The sequence below is a fragment of the Chroicocephalus ridibundus genome, chromosome 6 (genome assembly GCF_963924245.1).
Source record: "Chroicocephalus ridibundus chromosome 6, bChrRid1.1, whole genome shotgun sequence".
Lineage (NCBI taxonomy): Eukaryota > Metazoa > Chordata > Aves > Charadriiformes > Laridae > Chroicocephalus > Chroicocephalus ridibundus.
Genome location: NC_086289.1, coordinates 40,609,639 through 40,626,628, shown reverse-complemented (window position 1 = coordinate 40,626,628; position 16,990 = coordinate 40,609,639). Strand labels below are relative to the sequence as shown.

Below are 16,990 nucleotides of genomic sequence, written 5' to 3'. Positions count from 1 at the left end.
GTTAAAAGGCGTGTTTGGCTGCTGGTGAAGGGCCAGGGGCTGTGTTTTGGAAACGAGCAGGAGGACTTGGATACAGTAAGATCTAAAATACAGCTTTTGGGGTTTGTTCTTTTTTTTTTTTTTTTTTTTAAAAGGTGGCACTCAAGCTTGTAGTTAAGTCTCTTTTGGGTTTTTGTTGGGGTTTTTTTGGTTTGATTTTTTTTTTTTTTTTACCCCCTCCCAAAGAAAAGCCAGCCAGGCTGCCAGCAACCAGGGCAGCAGTTTTCCAGCTGGTGTCTTGTGTCCCCCTGAATTGTGTCCAGGGTCCTGTGCGTTTCTCTCAAACGGGTTCGTCTCTTGCCACGGCCGGGCACTGAGGCATGGTGGAGTCTCTCTGTGGTTTCTAGGTTTGGAGGTATTGTTTGCAGCACACCACTACAAGGTAATCAGAATTACGCAGTGTGGCATCGGTGCACAAACTGAAAGTCAGGGACATGCTGGTGTCCCTTTTGCCATCCTGGGCACTCCTCCCTATCGCTAATCCCCTCCTTAATTGCTGGTAGCTATCCCCAGGGCAATTGCAGTGAGTGTTTGTATGAAACAATAAGAGCAAGAATGTATTTTAGACTTTATGTGAGGTTTTTTTTTTTAGCAGCTGTACATAGGAAGAGGCAGTGCCGTGCGACTGTGCTGCTCCGCATGTGTCATGGTGTCACCCGACGCCCAAAAATGTGAATGCTTCGGTTGTAGAGGAGGGTGGCCCTGGGCGTGTAGAGGAACACAGTGACTCACAGGGAAACCCCAGAAATCCTCTCAGTGAGCTGAACGTTGCTTCAGAAAGAGGTGTATAACTTTATCCATAAGTTGTGTCTTAGATATGCAGCTGAGTCTTTCCACAGTATGTGATCCTATTTGTGCGTTTCTGACGTAGCTGCCTTTTCGTCTCGTCTTAAACCTCTTTCGAGCTGAATACTTTAATCTGGAAGCTCTCTAATAGATTTATAGCAAAGAGTTGAACAATTGGGTTTTTTTACTTTGCTTTTGGGGAAGAATCTAGAAAACCTGTGCCTGCAGTGGCTCAGCTCTGTGTGTGTGTGTGTATTTATATATCTGCATATAAAAATACATGTATTTGTGTATATACACACACATGTGTATACATGCAGAAGAGCTTCTCCAGGCATTGGTTTTTAGTCGGTGGGTGTATATATGTGGAGGGGGGTGTGTGTGTATATATATATCTATGTGAAAAAACCTTTTTTTCTTTTTTTTTTTTAAAGCAGGATGGGGTAAGCAAGCTATGAGGAGCATTAATTTCTTCCTGACCTGTCAAGTTATACCATGCCTACTTCATTTGTGAGTTGATTTGGTTATGTAGGCAAAGGCAGGAAGGCAGACCATAACAAAACATGCTCTGATCAAATATCTGCTTACAGCGCTGTCAGGTAAATCATTAACACGTGGTCCCAGGGCTCGTAAAAGCTGTTAAAGAGATTTCTCACCCCAAACTCCCTTTTTCCAGGAGGCAAGAAGTGAAGTTACAACGGAGCTCTTGGTTTTGTGCGTGGGTGTTTGCGGCTGTCATGATTTCTGTGCTAGTTAATGAAGTGATGTAGTCCAGTGGGTTAAGGATGGGAGAGGACCTCCTCCCCATGCACAAAGAATAAAGTGGTTTCCTAAGAGGGCAGCTTAAACTAAGGCAGAGGGAGTAAAAACAGCATGCCAGGCTGCTTGCTGGGATCAGCTCGTGCATCGCTGTTGTGCTGGAAGAACCACAGGTAGATAATGCTTTTATTTCACATGAGCAAGCAACCTGTGCTCTTCAGAGCGCGTTTGGGGGAGGGGGAGAATTGGTGTGTTAACTCTTCATTGGAGTAACTCAAGGCTAGGAAGAGTTCTGCAGAAAACGGTGGCCAGGACTCATGGTTATCCACGAACGGACAAGAGCAGTGTGCTTCTTTGGGCTGTCACTGGCACCCATAATGGAGAACAGGTTTGCAATTGCTGAATCACATCAGTTTCTGCTGCTTACCTACCTGTAAGTACTGTAACTCATAAATGAAACTTAATTTTAAATGGGTTTATGGCTGATGGGCTGTTTTGCTCGGCAACTTTGTTTCCTGGGATCCTGTGATTCGAATCTGCTTGAGTTGGGAAGATTTGGTGTGGGTCTTGCTGTGCTTAAATCCGCACCAGGTTCTGTTTTGCCTGACTTTTGTTGCTGTAGGGATGTAAGAAACTGATTTCTCCGAGGCATTTGATACTTACAACCTGTAGAGTCCTGTCTGCATTTGCTTTAACTTTTGATCGATTGTATTTGCAATAAGCCTGTGTTGTGCAAGTAGCTTGAAGTATAGAAAATATGAAACAATATACAGAGAACAGCAAAAGCAGTCGCATTTGCAACGTTTGCAGACGTTGCTTGAACAAAAGAGAAAGGGCTTAGCTCAAGAAGGGCTTAAGCTATTCTAGTTGCCCACATCCAAGAGCATGACTCAAAACTTCCAGTTAAGCTCTTAAGCTCACTGAATCGGGGTTGGAGTTGTGCCTTGCCTTCCCTAAACTGTGTCCGTTTTAGGTGCCAAGCTCTCAGCCTGGCTGTCTTATGCCAAAGGCCTGCCTGGTCCTGCAGGGAGATTTTCAGTTTTCTCTCCGGCCTGGTCCTAATAAGGCCTCTGAGACCTGGACCTTGCTTTAAAAAAAAACAACCCCAAACCCTGCTTCATGCCATTCCACATGGCTCAATGCCTTGCACAGCCTGTGCTCCGCATCCCCTGGTTTACGTCTGCCTGCGAAAGCTCAAAACAGCTCTTGCTGCTCAGGAAAGTGCCCTTTTTGCTTGGCTAACTTTACAGGGCTGCTGCACATTATCTTTTTAAAGCTGCTCTACCACGTGAGGAGAGAATTCAAGGTTCACTGTGTGTCCATGTTACACCCAATACGAAGTGCCTGGAGGAGGAGATATCCAAATCTGGAGGAGAAGATGAATCCAAACCTTTCCCTCTGAGTAGTGTTTGTCGTAGGAGGTCTCTGTACTGGGGACATCCTAGCAAGTGCTCTCAAGTGCTGTATCAGATGGTAACGCCTGCCTGGGCAGCTAAGCACAGCAGCGGGTCCGTGCTCTCAATCTTTGCTTAAGCCTCTCACCTCTTGAGTTTTTAGGGACAAGAGGTGCCGACTGGGATCTCAGCCGGTTTACGTGAGCCAGGAGGTCAGGAGAGCAGCAGTCCTTTGGACAAACCAGGTTGCCATGATCCATGTTCATTAAGGCCAGGGAAAAGGAAGACAGCCCTGTTCCCTCTTGGCTGCCTTGAGCCATGGGTTCAGGGTAGCCTTTGAGAGTGTCTCTGCTGCCCCTGTGCACTTGCTGCCGGCCTGTGGACTATTTTTTGCCAGGAAAATTGGCCTGATGGAGCACTTGCTTGCCTCCAGCTGCTTTCTGCAGCTGTCAGCATGGCAAAGAAGGTGGGGAAATCACTTCAGTTAAAAATAGAAAGGCAGATTAGGAAACTCGAGGTATGGTTTCAACATACAGCCGAGCTGCTCTGACAACTCGCTGCTGCCACCGAAAGGGGAAGGACTTGCTTATGCTTGTGTGACTGCTCAGCCAGCTGGTTCGTACGCCCAGTCCAGCAGAAAAAACAGGAAAAGAGCAGTTTTTCTGCCATGCAATTACCCAAGCGCAAGAGAGGAGGGTGGGGATTACAAGGCAGGAGGGAGGTGATGCCTCTTGAGATAAGGCTTGTTGAACTCTGCTGGCACAGGTAACCCAAGCTCAGGTGCACAGGGACTGGAGCTGAATTCAGGTGAGCAGCTCGAATGTTTCGTGTCGATAATGCCAGCTCTTCTGCGTGCTCAGCTCAGGTTTAAAATCACAGCTACAGCACGCGTGCTGCCGCTTCTGGCTGGGGCTGAGCTGATTCAGGTTAGTCTATCCAAGTTCAGAGCAAAGCCTTAAGGAGTTTTACTGTGCTTTTTTAATCGTTCATATTCTGATAGTTTACGGGGAGAGTTTCAGTAGTTGGAAAAAAAAAAACCAAACACATAAAAAGTACCAGGGCCTTAATTTCACTTACTGACTGCAGCTGTCTTGCTTGCTTATAATATTACACTCCCTTGTAAGAGACTTTATTTTGCAGTAAGTATATGAAGTGTCAGGAGAAAGGTAGTCAACAAGGCAAGCCAAAGGTAAATATATAGCGTGTGTTTTGTAAGCGGCAAGATTTTTAAGCATTGCTTTTAGGAAGTGGCTGTTAAATGGTGTTTTGTCAGCACCTCTTCATTGGTGCTTATCGCTATTCCTTGTGGTTATCACTGGTCCTTGTAACTTCCTCTGTATATATTTTCTGTTGCCTTGCCTAAAATAAGGGGAAAAGCCAGTTAAGGAAACCATTATTTTCTTTGCTGAAAAGTTTCTTTCCCGATGCTTTTTTTTTTTTTTTTTTGGGTTTGGGGCTTTTGGCTTTATTTTTGTTTGCTTTCTTTTTTTAACTCTTTGTCAGTCTTGAGAACAGTGTGATTTCTCAAGCGTCTCCTTGGTTCGGATGAGCTTTTGTAGCACTGCCAGCCACATGTCAATAACCAGTGAACCATCCTGTTCAGTGCCAAATGATGAAGGAAATATCCAGGAGCATTCCAGATAACTTGGGTATCCATCCTAGATACGCGGCAAGTGCACCATACCAAGTACTCCCAGTGCAGGACATGGTGGAGGGAAAACAGCACATAGTCAATACAGTTAAATAATGTTTAACTGTATAATATTTAGTTCAGAAAACCTGTAATGTTAACACTTTCCCTGAGCAAACAACTTGAAGACAAACATCATTTATTCTTTTCAGGATATCCAGAGCTTGGTGGAATTCAGCATCAAGTCAAATTTTACCTCTCAGTTTGCGAAACTGGAATTATTCTGTGTTTTAAAAGTGAATTTAAGAATTGTGGTTATTCTTTCAGCCTCTTGACGAGAGTCCTGAAGACAAACAGCTAGTTTCACTCAATTATGTTTCAAAATGCTTCAGCATCATGCTTTCTCCCTTGTTACTGGCTGCTTTTCATAACCAGAAGTAAAAATTAATTGGTCCCAGCGATGTGTATATAACACTGTTTTCTTGTAAATTTAAGAGATCACTTTAGCAGTCCAGCTGATTTTTTTCACCGGTAAGAGTGCTGGCACTGTTATACTTTATTCTTTTTTAAAAGCCATAAAGTTGGACCCAGTTAAATCCAATTTATACTGGGGAAGCTGATGCTTTGGGATTGGTGAGTATGAAACATCAAGGAGGAGGAGGATTTAGTAGTAAGACCACCAGCTAGTTACTTTTGGTGCAACTTTGACTTCAGGTTCTTAGTCTTCCCAGCTCTCTGGGGTTTTCCCTTATTAATTGACTCCTTTTTGTGTTTTGAAATTTTCTCTTTTAATCTCAGCCATGTGCTTTTCTTTGGGGATGTAAGTTTGTCTGTTCTGAGCTGGTCACACCCTACCTAAAGCTGCAGCGAAATCCTGGCATTGTTCAGTCTCTGCAGCGTGTTTGCATGTCGTACTTAAGTTAGAACAGCAAAGATGTGACCTGGGCAAGCCTCGAGAAACTTTATTTTGTCTTAATACAGTTGCAGAAAGAGAGTGGAGAGACGCTTCAGGCGGCGAGGGTATCTCTAGTCCTGTTAAACTGGAAGCTATTGGAAAGCAGATAATATATTGCAAAAGCAAAATGAGAAACAAAAGCAACTTTCTACTGCGTTAGAGTTTCTTTGTCTTCGTGGTTCTCCTCACAGCTTCAGAAAACATAACCTGTGGAACTGTTTGCTAGGGACTGAATTTTGGAGAAATGAAGAAGCTTTGCTAGGGAGGCTGGAGTAAAACCCTCATAACCCAGGAGAACAGTTTGCCCCCGTTTTCATTTCTGAGCTACTAAATTTACAGAAACAACCTTCTCCTGAGCCATATATATTTTTAAATCATACAAATATCTTCCCCGTATAATAAAAATTAAACTGTCTGGCAAAGGGACTATTTGCAAACATTTCCCCTGTATGTGGTGGCCTGGCTTTTGCAACTTGTGAGGGAAAGGTGGGAAAAGAATCGATCCAGGAATTCAGGGTTACTTAAGCTAAAAGTACTCAGTTACTGAATTAGATTTATCTGGGAGAAAAGTAACGAAGGCTCAGACTTTTGTTAATGTTTAATGTTCTGTAACGGTCTTCCCAGGCATAATTGAGCCATCCGCACAGGAGCGATCCTGTCAGAGGATTTTATTTTGAGTGATTACAGAACCCGCTGTGGCTTTCATTTCGGTGCAGCCTGAGCTAATTGATGAACAGGGCCATAATTTATTTACAGTCCTCGGGATCCTTTCAGACTGATTCTCCTACTTTTAAAAACCCTTGGGAGGGGAGGAGGAAGAGGAGGCTGCTGGGGCTCGTTGGGCCACCAGCGCTGCTGCCTGTCTGTCACAAAGTTATCTAAAATATTCTGCCCTCTGTTTCGGGGGGTGGTTTCACACTGTCCTGGTTTCAGCAGCCTCTCGTTTTCTCCTAAGCCTGTTGACCTTTAATCCGGAGCATGTACCGCTCGCCTGGGGAGGGTCCGACATGCAGGGCTGAAACAAGCTGCAGAGGGTGAGGGAAAGGAGAGAGGAAAGAGCAGACGCTACTGCTGACAGAAAGAGAAATAAGGAAGAACACCCACGCTGTTTTTTTTTTTTTTTTTTTTTTACTAGGTCTCAGTTTGGGATGAGTACTCCTGGGTTTTCCTCTTGATTCCCCCCTTCCCCCCCCCGCCAACCCCCTTCCTGATTTTCCTAAATTGCGGCATAATACAGCAAGACTCCTACGTCTTGCTCTCCTGGTGAATCAAGGGTCTGCATCAATAAATCCAGCTTTATGCAGAGCTTAGGAATAGGGAGGAACTCGCGTCTTATAAGTACCTTTCAAAACAGGTAAACAGAAGTTATTTTATACTCAGAAATTACTTTGGGTATGAAGATGACTTTCAGTTCTCTTGAACCTCTGAATAATCTGGGGAGGGGGCCGCCACAAGCTGATGCGTGGCTTGGGGTTTTCCCCTTGCTTGGGACAGACCTGCTATTGCTGTAGTGTTAGCAGGGACCTGTTGAGCTTTAGAGTCCTGTATGGTAGGAAAGAGTAGTGTGGAGTCCCTTAAAGACGTGAGCACTGCTGTCTTGGAGTTTCACGTGTCCTGTCCTGTCCTAGAGAAGTCGCTTGTGCAGCCAAGCACAGTCTTCATGCTGAACTCATCCATCTGGCTGCAAGTTAAAGGCCACCTCAAGCCCACTTTGCAAATAATGGAGTAGTAAAAAGGTGGGTTGACAGTATTTTAGACCACATCCTAATTTTCAAGGTGAAAAGTGGTTTTCAACTAGGCACACGGTTAGTTTTCACAACTGAACTTGGAGGTGCCAGCAGCCAGTTGTTTGAAAGCTGCCGTGCCTTTTGAGTCAATTTTTCACAAATACGAGAGAAGTTGTGCATTGTAAACGTGAGCACTGCAGCGGTGTTATTTGTCAGTCAACTGCCTGAAATAAAAAATATTAAGAAAAAAGAGATAGCAGTGATTAGGGGCAAGTCTTCCATAGGTAGCTATTACTCTTCCCCAGGGAAGTTTGCCAAAGCAATAATTCTGATTGCTAACACTTGAAACTGTAAAGACATTGTGTTTGCTCTCACGTGCGTGGCAAAGTGCTGGAAAACAGGTACAGCAATGAGTTTCAATAGGGCAATTCATAACTACTGTCACATCTTCTGGCAGCTTTGCAGCGAAATCTGGCGGAAGGATCTTTTCAGCCATTCTGGCTTAATTACCAAACCGGTGAGTGTCCTGCCATCCCATTGGCAAGTTTTATATTTGGTGGAGAACCACGCCAAAATCACGTGGTGTCTGTCTTGTGGTTTGATTCTGCTTTTCACCCGTTTGGCCTGACTGAATAATACATGAACCAAAGCCATTTCTGCTATTTTTAGGCAGCGTGATTACGAAGGCAAATATAAATGCCACGCTTGTTAATATAAAACTTCCTTGCCTGCTAACCGACCCTGAAGTCTGTGCCTTCCATTAGGGGACATAAGTCCTGGTGTCCTCACTGATTTATGCAGCATCTACAATTGCTGCTTATGGAAGTGTATGCATTTATATTTCATGTCTCCGCCTGCCCTTCATATTTTATTTAATGAAGAGTGTAAGGAAATTGGCTACTTGGCAAAAACTGGCTTTTAGTGAACTAAGGAAATGCAAGTTTCCTGATTTTTGGGCTGACGCCGTGTGTGGTGCTCCCCTCCCCGGTGGCTTTACCACTCTTTCTCAGGATCTTTCTAAATATTGATCCTTTCTCATTACTCCTCCAGAAAGTGAGAGCATCCAGCCCTGCTGTTGACAGCCTGTCTCCTGCTGATTGCATTTTGCCCTCCGGGGAGGGTATGAAATCCCTGTAACAGATGGGAATGTGATATCCTTATACTCTCCTATAGCTGCTGGTTTTTTTGGTCTGAGATAAGCCTTTTTTTTCCCCTTAAATTTTAATTTGTGTGGTGCCATGCGTGTGGTGCGTCTTGTGTTTCGGTTGGGATGAGACAGGCTGTGCTCCCCGTGTGGACGCACCGTGGCCAGGCTGGGCTGGTTCACGTTCCAGCCGTTGCGTTTGCTGTTTGCCTGTACTTGATGGGAGATGCTGTTTTTACTCCCGGGCTGTTGCTGGGAGGTCAGGCTTTTGTAATTTGGCTGTCAAAGACCGATTCAGACCAGCTCAAGTTTGTTTTTTTTTTTTTTCTCAGGATCAAATTAAATCAAGTCCCTGCATTGTTTTGCTATTGATGTGAAATAGAACCATGTGAAATAAAGACACTTTTTTTTCAGTGCTGTTGTGGTGCCACATAGGACGAGCTGCATATTTCATCAGGATTTCTGCCACGGTACTCTTATCCCCTCAACCACATTAAATATTTGTGATTGTAGGTATTTTCAGACCCAATGAAAAGGTTTTGGAGTGCCTAAGGACAGATAATAAAATACTTGCTTTTAAAAGCAAATTTCATGTGTATTTATGTTCTCTGCGATCTCTGGTAATGCCGCTCCACCCTCACCCCCACAAAAACCACCCGAACCAAAAAAAAAAACCAAAACCAAAAAAAACAACCAAAAAAACCCAAGCCCAACAAACCACAAATGCAAATTACTGTGACTGTTTAATATCTTCTGGTATGAACACTCTACAGTATTTGATCTTATTGTTTCCAAAATAGTACTTTTTTTTTTTCCATCAGTAGTAATCTCAGCAGCTCTGTATTGCTTGCAGGAGAGGCACTGGCATTACCAGAGAACTGGTGATGAATTTTCCTGATCTTTCTAGGTGAAAGATCTTTTTTTTTTTTTTTTTATGGCCTCTTATTAAAATGCTCTATTTTATCAGGTTTAGAAGATCTTGGAGAAGTTCTTAGGACTTACCTAAAAGATGCATGTCAGAGCACGGTTCAAGGATAGTCCTGTAGAGCCAGTCTGACCATGGGAGGTGTAGGTAAAGCAACAGCTATGTCAGGTTGGTCCCTATTTGTTTTGTACTCTTAAAATATTCTGTTTACTTATGTGTTTAGGAGTCGTATATGCATTTCCCAGGCTTGAGGGAGTGCTGCATAGTCATGGAGCCTGTCACGAGGTGGCTCAACAGGGTTTTACTGGTGTCCCGCTTTCACGGGCTCCTCACCAGATGAGTTTCTGCAGTACCGTAACATCCTGGCTGCTCCACTGCTTGGGTGAGCCTTTGTACATTAGAAACAACAGTGTAACTGTAACTCCTTGTTTTGTTTGCTTACTTAGTTACACAGTAGGGATATTGCATCCTGCTGGACATCTCTAGAGAGTGCATCTTCTGAGTATTTACCTACGGAAGGGGCTTATTCCCAGTGAGCCTTTTGCATCTTGCTGCTGAAGGTTCATTTAAAGGAGTATTGTGCTCTCCTGCCTGGCTGCCACTTCGTTATCTACTTTGCCATTCATCTTTTAGCTTCAGCCTCATCAGCTTTTTCCAACAATGCACCGCTTCTCTTGAGATCTCCCATCTCTTCCCGCCAGTCAGCAGAGCCGTGGCTTCACGGCCGACACTGATCCATCCGGGAGAGGGGACCATTGGTCCGTTTGGCAAAGCAGGTCAGAGTTCGGCTATTTTCGAGCTGCACCTCCTCGGCGTCACTCCCTTGCTTTTGTTAATACCTTGCTAATCTGGGCTTCACCCATCTGCTTGCAGAAAGCTACAGCGGCCACGTGACAGCAGATGTAAATCCTTTCTCCTCTCCCTCCCTCTCATCTCCTTCCCTGCGATTTATTTGGGTTCCTCTTTCTGCGGCTGGAAGGAGGATAGTGCCACTGGGTTTCTGCGGTTCTCTTGCTGCTATGAACGAGCAGGGCTTGTCCTCCTTATTGAATGTTACCTGTTTGTGTAACAGGAGTTGTGAAGCTCAGTCTTGTTTTTGCGGGCAAGCAGATCAGTGATCCTTTCGGAGCAACAGGCATCCCTTAATTGATAACATGGTTAATTCACGTGTCTGCTTTCTGGGAAGGAATGCTGATTTTTATTTTTTATTTTATTTTTTTTTTCCAAGGGTGGACGTGCCTTTTCAGTTTCTAAAGCAGCTGAAATTATCTGAGCAATTTGATTTCTTTGTTGCGAGCAGTGTGCGGGAGGTTCACCGCAGGGAGCTACAGTTGTTACGTGCTTGATAAAGCGTACACGCTGTGACATGGTCCATGGATGCTTATGTTGGGGTGGATCGTGGAAATGACATTACGTCTAGCACTGTGCTACAAGCCGTTAACTTCTCCCGCCTAATGTACAATTTAATGAAAGGAAACAGATATTTTGAGGAGTGCATCTTACAGTTCATAGTGTACAGCTTGGTTTGCCTTCTTTTAGTTGAAAGAAAATGTTTTGACTAGTAAGCAAAGTTTTCCAGAGGCTGCGCGCTCGTGCTAGCAGATGGACAGTCGTGCTGATGATAGCAGGCTGGGTCTGATCCCTCCATCCCTTCTGTGGCAGGAGAGACGTGTATCACGTCAACAACCATCTCAACAGGCATCTGATTTAGGTACTTTTAATTATTTCTGGTTGTGAAGGGTGAGCAAACTGGTGACTGAGCTTTGCACTCTATTTTGAGTCGCTTTGCAGCAGTTTTATGGGCTATGGGTAGGTAGTGGATGATAGCGTTCTCCAAGGGGGGAGTTTGTGAGCTGAAATATTGTTTTCATTAAATACTGTGTTTAAATGTAGCTTAATTTCCATGACGTGAATGCAAGCTAGTTGTACTTACCCAGTACCTCCAGCTGAGATTCTCTTGTTTGGCTGGAGTTGCAGGTTACTTTTAGAACTGATTTAATTAACATGTTCAAAACCTCCCGGTGCAGCATGTGAATCTGTTCTGCCATCATCCAGTCTTTCGTGTTTGGTGTGCCAAGTAGTGGAGTCACCACCTGCAGAAGAAAAGATGGCCAAGAGCTGCCCTGCCTGAGATACTCCCTGGGATTGTCGCTGGGTTGGGTGGGTGGCTAATGGACATCTCCATAAAGATATTAGGACAACATGACGCAGGTGCATCTCCTATGCCTCAGGTGCGTCACTAGAAAAGAAAATTAGAGGTAATTGTATGTCTGCAGGAGGAACGTATTTCTGAGGATTTCAGTTGATTATTGAAATATTCATCATTTCCAGAACAGTTAGATATCAAGATACACATTTCTTGTCTCTCCTTATATCTCTCTTTTTCTAAACATAGTTGACTGTAACTTTGAGCTGAGAGGAATATTTAAAACATGAAGTATTTTGCAGACTTCAGGATTTTTCAAGTGATTCTGCTTGTGGTCTTGGAAATTGGTTGACTGATACCTGGTAGTATGCACAGTCACCGTCACTGTCAGTGTGGAAGCAAGCATGTTTTCAGTGTTGGTTTGTGCTCTTAAAATATCTGGCAATTAAATATGTTTAGGAACACTTAATGTTTTTGTGCATACCTGTTCTTTGGGTTCAATGCTGAATTGTTGTCAGAGCAAAGTAGGGTGCCAGTGTCACAGGATAATCAACGGCAGGGATGGCATTTCTGACATAGGTCGGGAGCAGTTGAGTGTGCTTAATCAATGGTGTTAAGATCTGGAGTCTGGTACGGAGATAAAGGTACTTTACAGTGTTGGGGGAGGAATGTCTTGGGTTTTCTGAAGTCCAGATTCTGAAATTTGGAGCTTGTTGCAGCATTGAAGTGTCGCATTTGGTAGCGGCGGCAGCAGCAGCCCTGAAACACCAAGCAACAATCATGGATTTATTTGTAAAAGGCCAAAAAACATAAGGAATAGAATCATAGAACCATGAGGTTGGAAGGGCCCTCTAGAGATCATCTAGTCCAGCCCCCTGCCAGAGCAGGGTCACCCAGAGCACGTGGCACAGGAACGCATCCAGGCGGGTTTGGAATGTCTCCAGAGACGGAGACTCCACCACCTCTCTGGGCAGCCTGTGCCAGGGCTCTGCCACGCTCACAGGCAAGAAGTTCCTCCTCATGTTTAGATGGAACTTCCTATGCTCAAGTTTGTGCCCGTTACCTCTTGTCCTGTCCCTGGGCACCACTGAAAAGAGCCTGGCCCCATCCTCCTGACACCCACCCTTTCAGTATTTATAAGTGTTGATAAGGTCCCCCCTCAGCTGTCTTTTTTCCAGACTGAAGAGACCCAAATCCCTTAACCTTTCTTCATAAGAGAGGTGTTCCAGTCCCCTCATCATCTTGGTAGCCCTTTGCTGCACCTTCTCCAGCAGTTCCCTGTCCTTCTTGAACCGGAGAGCCCAGACCTGGACACAGCACTCCAGATGCGGCCTCCCCAGGGCAGAGCAGAGAGGGAGGATGACCTCCCTCCACCTGGTGGCCACACTCTTCTTGATGCACACCAGGATGCCATTGGCCTTCTTGGCCGCAAGGGCACATTGCTGGCTCATGGTCATCCTGTTGTCCACCAGGACTCCCAGGTCTCTTTCCACAGAGCTGCTCTCCAGCAGGTCACCCCCAACCTGTCCTGGTGCAGGGGGTTTATTCCTCCCCAGGTGCAGCACCCTACACTTGTCCTTGTTGAATTTCATAAGGTTTCTCTCCGCCCAACTCTCCAGCCTGTCCAGGTCTCTCTGTATGGTGGCACAGCCTTCCGGTGTGTCAGCCACCCCTCCCAGCTTTGTGTCATCGGCAAACTTGCTGAGGGGGCACTCTGTCCCCTCATCCAGGTCATTGATGAATATATTGAAGAGGACTGGACCCGGTACTGACCTCTGGGGAACACCACTCGTCACTGACCTCCAACTAGACTCTGTGCCCCTAATCACCACCCTGAGCTCTGTCTTTCAGCCAGTTATCTATCCACCTTACTGCCCATTCATCTAACCCACTCTTCCTAAGCTTCCCTATGAGAATGCTGTGGGAGACGGTGTCGAACACCTTGCTTAAGTCAAGGTAGACCACATCTACCGCCCTCCCCTCACCTATCCATCCAGTCGTGCCATTGTAGAAGGCTATCAGATTAGTCAGACATGATTTCCCCATGGTGAATCCATGTTGAGTACTTCTGATAGCTTTCTTTTCCTCCACATGCCTTGAAATGACGCCCAGAACGAGCTGTTCCATCATCTTTCCAGGGATGGAGGTGAGGCTGACTGGCGTGTGGTTCCCCGGCTCCTCGTTCTTGCCTTTTTTGAAGGCTGGAGTGACTTGGCTTTCCTCCCGTCCTCAGGCACCTCGCCTCTTCTCCAGGACCTTTCAAAGATGATGGAGAACTGGTCTGAATTGTCATTCCTTTCTGTCACTCTGGCTTTTGAAGGAGATTCCTCTCTCCAGCTGCGCTGGATTTTGCTGAATGAACGTGAGCGTGTTTTTGCCATAAAGCTGAACGCTGCCAGTGGCAGATCTCCACCTCAAACAGTGAGATTTGGCATCCACGCGCCTGGTGGCAAAGAGAGTAAGGGAAGCGGCTGAAGTTTGGCAAGCAAGATGAGAGACATTTCTCTTGCTTGTAGCATTAACTGCAAAAGGAAGATGCCAGGGCAGCTCATCTGGATTTTCAACAGACCTGGCTCTAGTAAGACAAGTTCCCATCATTAAGATTGTACTCATTGGCAGTCAAAAATGCCTTTCTTTCTTTTTTTTTTTTTTCTTCCTCTAGCCTTTCCTGGGTTTCTGATTGTTCTAGACCAAATGTGCAATAAGAGCTTTCATCTCCTTCATACAGTTACACGTTTTCCAGATCTAAATATTTGATTTATGGTACAACTCTGAACACGTATTGCTGGAAAGAGGAGGAATATGTGTTCAAAAATTGGATTAGGGCTATTTGTACCCAAAATATTCTTTGATATTTGTGGTGTTCTGTGTTTCAGACCAGGGATCAGCATGCGTTAGATGAAACTAAATTAATAAAGATTAAACCCAGGAATTGTTTTGTTTTACAAGGATAGTAGCATTGAAAACTAATAATGTTGATGGTGTGCCTTTTGGGTGGGTTTATGAATAGTAACATCTTGCATGAAGATACATAGATATTTATATTTCAACTCTTGAGGCTTGGAGTCTTTTTGATCTGGGTCTGATTTGCTGGACTTCAGAAGTAGTGTATGTGAAATAAAATATTTATATTTCTAATGAAATATGGAAACATTATTCTAGGCTGGGATTCTGAGCGTGTAAACTAGGTTTTCTTTTGCTTTAGTCATAACTCAGGGAAAGGCAGTTTGGAGGGAACAACTGTTGTGGTCTGGATGCTGTCTAATACATGTCCAGTAACAAACCCAAATATTAAAAAAATATGTCAATTAATTGATTTAAGCCTTCAGTCAGGCTCGGTTTTTCACTGTAGTTTCATCTGGCTTTCTTTTTCCCAATCTGCACGTCTGGTTTGGCAAAATACCCTGGCATATGCATTTTAGAGCCATGTTACCATCAGTCACAAGACTGTCCTCAGTTTCCTTAGGCAAAACTTCCTGTTCTGTTTTGATTTTTTTTTTTTTTTAAGAGTTCTTGCTACTAGTTGGATTCCCAGAGGCTCACCACAAATCTCTCTTTCGAATAATAAATGACTTTCAGGTATTCAATGTAGGTAAAACTCCCCAAAAGTCCAAAACACCCGAACTTGGTTAACAGAGTTAAAATACGGAGCACGTCACAGACGTTTAGTCTCTCCTTAGTTTCTTGTTTCCATCCTTCTGCCCTACCCCATCCTCTCCCCATTTCTATGCCTTGTCGGGGGGGGTAAACCCACTTTTCCTGCTTTTTTCAGTGTTGCATCTGTTTTCGTTCGGTTCGTCTGTTTTCCTTCAGAGGTATTCTGTTGTGTGTGTATAAATACAAGGAGAATTGGATAGTTTCAAGAGGAAGGCAGGGATGGTTTCGTGCTCTTCAGTAACAGAGTTAGCTCAGAGGTTGCACGAGGACACGGGGCTCTATTTCCAGCTCTGCCCTATCTCTGTCTGACCCAGATCCCGAGGCGTAACACGGACGTGTGTTTCGCTGTGCTGGAGACGATGGCCGGAGCTTGCTGCCACCCAAGCGCAGAGCCCAGAAACACTCAGGGTTGCTTCGGTCCAGAAACCACGTGTGCAAGGTTTGAGCGCAGCGCGTGTCGTGGTGTCCGTGGGGTTTGGGTTTTTTTTTTTTTTGTTGGTACATAGCAAAGAAGCGACTGATGTGGTGGATGGGTTGAGTTCTGGCTGTAGAAGTCTCTGCTGAAGAATCAAAGATCCTGGTGTCAAAGTAGATTACCCGTGCGTAAAGATTTGTGATGGTCCGTTAATATTTTCACGCACTCTTCCGCGTCTGGAGGGCTGAAATAGTATAAACCCACTTTTTCTCAATGATAATATTTTGAGGAGTTTAATATAGTTGTGAGGTGTGTCACACCGCCCCCCCCCAGTGCAAATTAACTTTGTGGTGTTATTTGCATCTTTCTTGCGCAGAACTAAAAGCATTTGGGACACAAGGAGTTGGAAGGTGGGTTTCCTGTTGCAGCCGTTTAAAAACAAGCTAATGTTCATCTGATTTCAGTTGCAGGTGTTATGTTACTTTTGGATTTATACCGTAGGATTGTGGTACGCGGTAGAAAATGAGATGTGTGCTTGGGTTATCCCTGCCGTAGGCAGAAAGCCCGTGGCTGTTCCTGCAGGTGCCGGCTGGGGCTGTGGTCCTGGCTTTCCCTCTTGCGTTTGAGGAGACTTTTCAGTCTGAAATAACTGTTTGTAACTTAAACCACAGGCAGGACCTGCCCTCCCCACCCCATCCTTTCCACCCCCAGATCACTCAAAGCAGGATTTCCGTAGTGTCAAAACAAAAGCCCTTCTTAGCAACTGCTCCCGTGATGAGGTCAGCTGAAGCCTTCTTGTGAGGGTTTGCTGGTTTCCATAATTACTTCCAAGCCGGAGGAAGAAGAAGAGGGAGGAAGAATGTGGAGCAAAGAGATACAGGGCTGAGAAGAAGCAAAGGGACGAGGCTTGATCGGGTTAGGTGTCTCCGTCACCTAGCATGGAACCTGTGCGTGTATATACCTATACACGTACACCCGTGCAATATGGACGATGCATTTTTGTAGCAGGGAGATTCGCTAGCAGTGTTTCCCATCTGAAGATGAGCTGTTGGTTATTCAGATTTGATGCAAGTACTTTCATTTTGAAAACCTTGCCACTGAACTCCAGGCTTGAGTTCAGACCTGTTATACTGAGGTCCCTGCCTGTGAGTGGATTTTAATTTCTTTTTTTTGTGTGTTTTTTTTGGTGGTGTTTTGAGTTTTTTTTGTTAAATTAGGATAGGAAATATACAGTGGGTTGTCTTTCGTTTTTTTTCTTCTTCATATAGAATAATTTAGAGAAAACGGGCTGTTCAGGGATTTATGTAGTGTACAGGCAGTTTTTTTTCTCTCTCTGAAGCTGCGTAAGTAGCTATTCAGGGTACGTGGGTGTTGCTTCACATATTGATCCCAGCTTCTCTTTTCGTAGTAGTA

The 16,990-nt window shown here is 44.7% G+C and overlaps 1 protein-coding gene across 12 annotated transcripts in view; it reads left to right on the top strand.

Moving 5' to 3' along the window:
* SGMS1 (sphingomyelin synthase 1) overlaps nucleotides 1-16,990 on the top strand; it is a 103,251-nt gene that overhangs the window by 64,508 nt on the left and 21,753 nt on the right. The window contains exon 1 of one of the 12 annotated variants that reach the window (XM_063338458.1): nucleotides 1,739-1,757. The exons of 10 other annotated variants lie outside the window; for them this stretch is intronic. The gene's annotated coding sequence lies outside the window, so the exon portion shown is untranslated. Of the gene's footprint in view, nucleotides 1-1,738; nucleotides 1,758-15,510; nucleotides 15,602-16,990 lie in introns of those variants that run through there. One more of the 12 variants, XM_063338459.1, reaches the window with a different exon arrangement.